The sequence below is a fragment of the Macrobrachium rosenbergii genome, chromosome 41 (genome assembly GCF_040412425.1).
Source record: "Macrobrachium rosenbergii isolate ZJJX-2024 chromosome 41, ASM4041242v1, whole genome shotgun sequence".
In the NCBI taxonomy this organism is placed as follows: domain Eukaryota; kingdom Metazoa; phylum Arthropoda; class Malacostraca; order Decapoda; family Palaemonidae; genus Macrobrachium; species Macrobrachium rosenbergii.
Window position 1 is genome coordinate 45,726,605 of NC_089781.1, and position 8,021 is coordinate 45,734,625.

Below are 8,021 nucleotides of genomic sequence, written 5' to 3' on the forward strand. Positions count from 1 at the left end.
TCCAAACACAAACACCTGAGTTCGACGGGTGATTTGTATATGGGAGCCGATATCCACTTATACCTCTCTTTGTGGCCGCTGGTTAATGCGTCCCTGTAGTCCTGAGTTCCTGTCCTTCACTGGTTCTGACCCCACGGGACGGCGTACTTATTATCAACTAAAAATTCCCCTTCGGTAACATATATGAAAATATATTATTTCCGAGGTAGAGCGAATGGATATTAAAGGACGTTTGTAGCTTAATGCTTGTATATGAATCACGGTGATGTGAAAAAACTTCATAATTGGCTGCATGTGACAAACGCATTACACACATGGCAGAGGTGGTGGATATCGTCTCCAAACACAAACACCTAAGTTCGACGGGTGATTTGTATATGGAGCGATATCCACTTATACCTCTCTTGTGGCTTTAATGCGTCCCTGTAGTCCTGAGTTCCTGTCCTTCGCTGGTTCGACCCTACTGGACGGTTATCAACTAAAAATTCCCTTCAGTAACATATATGAAAATATATTATTTCCGAGGCAGAGCGAATTGGATATTAAAGGACGTTTGTAGCTTAATGCTTATATATATATATATATATATATATATATATATATATATATATATATATATATATATATATATATATATATATATATATATATATTGTAAGGCTTAGTGCTTGTTTTGTCTATGGAACGATTGTTCCCTTGTTGAGAGTGCACTCCTTTCCCGGTGGTGCTTATTTTTTGTATTTATAGTTTACTCCTGTCGCTTTCGTCAGCAGAACGTCAGTCAGGTTTGGGTAATCATCGAGTCAGGGTCCAGACACCATAGTAGCATGGACGTGTTTAACAGCAGGTAGTTGTTACCTGTTGGCCCCCCTACAGTATTTGAGGACGTGAACTTTGTTCGAGTTCGAAGTTGATGACTAACCCTAGTCATCAGTGGAGAGGAGGCACTCCTCTGAGACAGCACTTTGGCTGTCGCATTGACTCTGCTGTGAACATCTGTGTTTCGTGGAGATGTTCCTGTTTGCCGTCATGGGGCGGTTTTGATGTCTTCACGGCAATAGTTTGGTGATTATCCTCTGTGACCCTTGTTAATGGTCTTGACATCTCTGGGTAGATGTTCAGTTTTGCACTGTAGGAGGATTGTGAATTATTATTACAGGTATTTATGAATTGATTATGAGTGAATTGGTATTTATGATAATTTGGATTATTATTTATGCTGCTTTCTTGATTTCTCAGATATTTGTGTATTTTTGGTTATACCTTTATGTTAATTGATGCCACTTGTAATCATTATGCTGTCTGTACTGTTTATTGTTCTTTGATGTAGCTGAAATGTTGTTCACTTTTATATGGTATTTGTTACTTTTTGCTTGTGTGGTAATGTTTTATTTTAAAGTAACTAATTTTGTTACATCTTTGTTATTTTACTGACTCTTTGGTTGTGTGATGTGGTATATTTATTTACTGATTTATGCCAGACTTGACTCAGTTGTAAATATGTATATTATGTAATGTTAATAAACTAGTATTAAGGTTATTTAGCTGGTTTTGTCGTTCCCCTTTCCCCGTTATCGTCTCTGCTTCTGCCAGTCTTTCCAGTCCATTTCTCTGTAATTGATGATGGAACCCGATACTATATATATCTATATATCTATATATATATATATATATATATATATATATATATATATATATATATATATATATATATATATATATATATATATATATATATATATATATTTATTTATTTATATATATATATATATATATATATATATATATATATATATATATATATATATATATATTTATATATATATATTTATATATATAAATATATTTATTATATATATATACATATATATATATATATATATATATATATATATATATATATATATATATATATATATATATATATATATATATATATATATATATATATATATATATATATATATATATATATATATATATATATATATATATATATATATATAGAGTTATATATATATATATATATATATATATATATATATATATAGAGTTGCAAGAGGATGAAAGGGCCAGATGCGCAACCTATGAGGACTCGGGACCTTAGGTGGGGTTGGGTGACACATGTCATGCAGAGTGAAAACCCCTTGCGATGGACAAGTAAAGGAAAAGTACCAATGAAAACAACCCAGACCAGTGGCTAGAAGTGTCTTGAGAAGATCCAGTGTTACCCTAGACTGTAATTATGGGCCCCATTATGTTTTATGCTGTTTTCATACAAGACTGAATACTATTGAACATATTTTGGCAATATAAGAGAGTGTATGTTTGGATTCCAATTGAGGGTAAATAATACTATGATAGAAGTTTATGAGTCAATCCTGTAAAGAAACACAAAACAAAGCCTTCATATGTGAGGTCATATTATGGCATGAAAGTAAGGAGAGACAATATTTATGTAAGTGGATGAATTAGTTGGTAGATTAAATATAAGTTTGTTGTAAGTTGGGCTTATTTCAATTGAAGTTACAGAACCACCAACGCTTGCACTTCAGACATATGCCCTGCCTCACCCCTGCCCCTACACTTTCCACCCCTGCCCCAAATATTTTGACTCAAATGGGATACCAAACTTTAAGAATGGTGATTGTAAGTATAAAAGATTTCCCTCGCAGTGCATGAATTTTTCAAATTTCTATTCTGAATTCAGTTAACTCATTAGCTAAAAGTTGACAGACTGTTACTGGAAAATGTTCCGGTCTTAACATTACAGTTTTCATTACTGATTTTACAGTTCTCCTTTTGCTTTAATTGTTGCAAGATTTTCCCTACAGTCACCTTGAAGATCAGATCCTCTCATCCATCGCAATAGGCCTACATCTCTTCACTGGAACTTTTCCTTTAGTTGTCCATCGCAAGGGGTTTTCCACTCTAGATGGTATGTGTCACCTACTCTCTCCCAAGTTCCTGAGTCCCCATAGCGAGCGCATCTGGCCCTTTCATCCACTTGCAATACTAAAAGAAGGGCTACTCTTGTGTAGACATTGAGGATCCTAGGAAGTGAGCCACTGAGAAATAGTAATGAAAAACTCCTTAGTTCACTTGTAATCATATGCATGTGCCCAACATATTTACTGAGTCATCCTCTTTAGGCACATTTCCTAAAACCAAGTATTTCATTAATTTTCTTCATCTCATCTACCATCTTTTTTATATTGTGCTCTTTAATGCTAGTTTTACACCGTGACAATACAAACATAAGCCACAAAATCCAGTTCAGCATAGGGACCTTCACTAGAAATTCATGATGCACTGCAAAGAAAATGTTTAATACTTACAATCACTATTCTTAAAGCTGGTATCCCATTTGATTCAGAATATTTGGGACGGGTGGGGATTGTTGTTGGGGTTGGGGTAAGGCATGAGCATGTGTCTGAAGCACAAGTATTGGTTGTTCTGTAGCTTTAATTGAAATGGACGAGTTTTCCATTAACCCTGCTTACAACAACTTAATTATATTGTACATCCTCATACTTGATAGATCATGATTTCAACTCCAAATGCCACCAGATCAACAATCTTTAAGAATGAAATCACTTGAACATCAACGAAGGTATTCCCTGTTTGGATGTGTTCTGTGTTATTTAGATACATGAGCATCTTATCCAATAATTTTGCAGCAAGGGTTAGGTTGATTTCCTCTATAATGACATTAATAATATGCATTAATTAGTTGGAAAACAATCAACTTTCAACCAGTTTGTCTTCCATGTTCTGTTATTTTTAACATTGCAGTTTCCCCTGAAATCATAAATTCTGGTTTGATACCAAAATCTATATTCCATCTGGCGTTGTTTGTTTTCTTCCCTTTCACAACAGAAGTTTTGCAGAAGTTTCTTTACTGGTGCTAGTTCCCATTAATTAGCTAAAAGTTTACCCAAAATCCCACTGGTAAGAACACGCACTTCCTTTCCTGAACTGTCACGTTTTTATAGAAGTCTAAAAAGCACTCTGAAGAAGGTCCCACTATAAACATATAATACATACAAATGGAATTTCTTACACATCATCACCTAAGTAGCTGCATATGCTGAGAAATAGGGACAATCACATGTTTAACTTACTAATTCAGTCACCTGCATAAATTTGTCTCTCCTCACTACCTTGCTACAATATGGGTCCCACATATGCAGGTTTTGGTTTGTGTTTTCTTTGGTCTTCCCACCTGTATCTTCACAGGATGGACTCATAAACTTCTATCATAGTATTATTTTTCCTCCATTGGAAACTGAGTCACTCCAAACACACACTCTCTCATATTGCCAAAATATATTCAGTAATATTCAATCTTATGAAGACAACATTACAGGGGCCCATATTACAGTCTAGGGTAACACTGGGTCTTCTCCAGAGACTAAAAAAAATATAATGTGTCTCTTATGGGGGCGTTGTAAACAGTGTTTAGAGCTAGTTTGGCCAACCTAGCTTATTTATTTGCATTTGTATTTTCCAAACTAGCAAGTGATAACCCTGGTTTGGGTTGTTAGCCACCAAATGATGCAGGGATTTCCATATTCCTATTATAAAGGCATCAAGCGCCTCTTCATTTCTGCATTAATCACTTCATGTATATATTACCTGTTATTATTTCATATTTTTATATATCTCTCTATGTGTATTATTGTCCGGCCTTTCCGCCAGTGTATGTAACCACCTTTGTACGTTTATTGTAACACAAATTAATCTCATCTAACAAACACAAATTCTTGCCCAAATGCGTGACATGGGATCTACAGGTCGGTGACTACCATTCCATCCGCATTCCTCGATGTATACCTGCTTCCGAAAAATAAATCAGAGATACCCAGACTTGTTGTCTTGAATCTCACAACTGGAGTGACAGGTAAACATGTGGTTTTGGCCCAGCCATTAACAGACTAAATATGGCCACATTTACCTTCAGATAGCTTTTAGCAGACTCAAAACGGCGACACAGCCTAGGCCTCTGGAAGCTCCTTCCTCAGAGGAAACCCATGCCATTAATGGACTATTAATGGATTCCCTGCAAGGGCACGTTTTGGCATTTCGAAAGGTTTTGACCCTCGCCATTCACAACTCACTTCGACCACTCGAATTCTAACACCATTAGCGGACTAAATACAGCATGTACTCATGTTTTGGTGTGTGACAGTAAAGATGGCACAGTCTGAATTACAATGCAAATCCGGAAACACAGAAATCGTCTGAGTGCCCCTTTCGCCCACAAAGCCAGAACAGTATCTTGGTTTCTGCGCACTGATGCTCACTTCTGTGTGGCGCGCATCACAGATGAGAAGACCAAGGCAGACGTTACCATAACGATGCTACCTGAAGAGGTCTTCAACAAAATCTCCCCGTGGCTTGACTTACAGCCAGACACAGTCACGTACTCAGCCTTGCAAGGCAAGTTGTTACAAACATATTCCATGCCCATCCCCGTAAGAGCACAGTGCACACTAGACCTATTGACCCAGCCCCTAGGGGAAGCATCACCCAGGGATGCCTGGGACGAATTGCGAGGTCTGGTAACACTACTGGACGTTGACGCAGATGGCCGAAGGAGTTAAATCAGCCTGACAAAAGCAATATTCCTGTGGTGCCTTCAACAAGAGGTAAGGGGCCAAATTAAAGACACAGACGCCCTTCCCATGGATGAGCTTGTCAACATCGCACAGAAAATCCACAAGGCCACTAAAGCCTCCAAGAACGCCGCTGCCCTTGCAGCAGCAGCCCTCGCAGACTGTAGCCTGACGACAGAGAATGACGACCCAGAAAACATAAACACTATCTACAAGAGGAAAGCACCACCAAGGGAGCAGAGGGCGTGGATGTACCCAGCGTGGTGCTACTTCCATAGGAGATTCGGCCCCAGCGCCAAGAACTGCAGATTCCCCTGTTCCTTCACAAAAAATGAGAGGGGCGGCCACAAGTAACAGGAGTGGCCACAAAAGACATCTCCCGACCAACAGGATTCTTCATCAGGGACAGAATATCAAAGCAGCGCCTGCTGGTGGACATGGGGGCTATGCAGTTGGTATTCCCGCCATCAGAGAAGGACTACACCCAGACAGCTGACTCCATGCCCTCCCTGTTAGCTGCAAAAGGAACCGTAATCCGCTGCTATGGAACCACGACCCGCACAATCTCCATCTTGGGGTGCAGGTACTACTGGCCTTTCGTCATTGCAGAGGTCAAGTTTCCCTTCCTGGGCGCTGATTTCCTGGAACACCACATAACTACAACGGGCCCCCCAACTCATGCCAAGTTCCGTCACCTGCCCCCAAAAAACTACAAGACGCCAAACGGGCTTTCGCTGAGATGGAACAAACAGGCGTCTGTACCAAAGTATTGAGCCTGTAGTCATCTCCCCTACATATGGTAAAGAAGTCAGATGGCTCCTGGAGGCCCTGCGGAGACTACCGTCATCTGAATTTAGTTACCACACCAGACCACTACCCCCTGCCGAACCTGCAAGACCTGACGGACGCCCTTCATGGGGCCAAGGTCTTCATTAAGATGGGCTTGCATAAATCATACTTTCAGGTTCCTTGCATCCTGATGACGTTCTAAAGACAGCCATCATCACGCCGTTCGGGACGTACACCTTCTCCTACTCCAACTTCGGCCTCAGGAATGCGGGGGCCACATTCCAATGCCTGATGGACACCATCCTGGGGGACCTGCCCTTCTGCGTCTGTTACATAGACGACATCCTTATCTTCTCCAGGTCCCTAGAGGAACACCTTCGCTATGTCCGTGCCATCCTAAAATGCCTGCAGGAGAACGGATTAGTCATCAGGTTCGACAAATGCACATTCAGGCTGGAAAAAATAGATTTCCTTGGACACGAGATCTCCCCAGCAGGAGTACGCCCTATGACCTTAAAAGTGAAAGCAATAAAAAAGCTCCCTGCACCGCAGACAATCAAGGCCCTTCAAGAGTTCCTCGGCATGGTGAACTACTATCGCCGTTTCATCCCAGGCATCGACTGCATCATGTATCCCCTGACAGTAGCCATGAAGGGCAAGCCAAAAATGCTGACGTAGTATGCTCCACAGCAACAGGCATTCGAAGAGATGAAGACAGCCCTCGCGAGTGCCACAGCTTTGATGCATCATAACCCCACCGCTGCCCTGAGACTCACCACCGACGCCAGCAACATCGCCTGTGGGGCAGTGCTCAAGCAAATAGTCAATGGTGCCCCCCAGCCTCTAGCCTTCTTCAGTCACAAGTTGTCACCGGCAGAGACCCACTACAGCACCTTCAACAGAGAGCTGCTCGCAATCTAAAAGGGCTGTGCAGCACTTCAAATACCTGCTTGACGGTACTCAATTCACTATCCTCACGGACCACAAGCCCCTGGTGCATGCATTTGCAAAGGCGGGCGACGCGTGGTCAGCAAGGCAGCAGCGACACTTGGCCGCCATCTCCGACTTTGGTTGCACCATCACCTACTTCCCCAGCAGGAAGAATCCAGTACCCAGCGCCGGGCACAGGTGGAAATCAATTCCCTCCACCTCAGCATAGACTACGAGGACCTGGCAAGGGAGCAAGCAGCAGACCCGGAAATGGCAGCCTACAGGACGGCACTGACAGCACTTAAGTGGAAGGATGTGCACTTGGGAGGTCCCCACCTCGAGGAGGAAGAAGACGCTTGACGTCACTCATGGCCTCTCCCATCCATCAGGGAGTACAATGGCGCTCCTGATGACGGAAAAGTTTGTGTGGCACGTCATCAGGAAGGATGCTCGCCAGTGGGCGAAGAACTGTAACACTTCCCCAACCAGCAAGATCACAAGGCACACAGAATCAGGCATTGGTGATTTCCCCCAATCTCGTCGTCATTTCAGCCACATCCACATAGACGTCGTTAGGCCTCTACCACAGTCTGGGGGCACCAGTACCTCCTGACGGTCATAGATCACTCCACTCGCTGGCCAGAGGCAACACCTATGGAGGAGGTGTCAACAGCATCCTGCGCA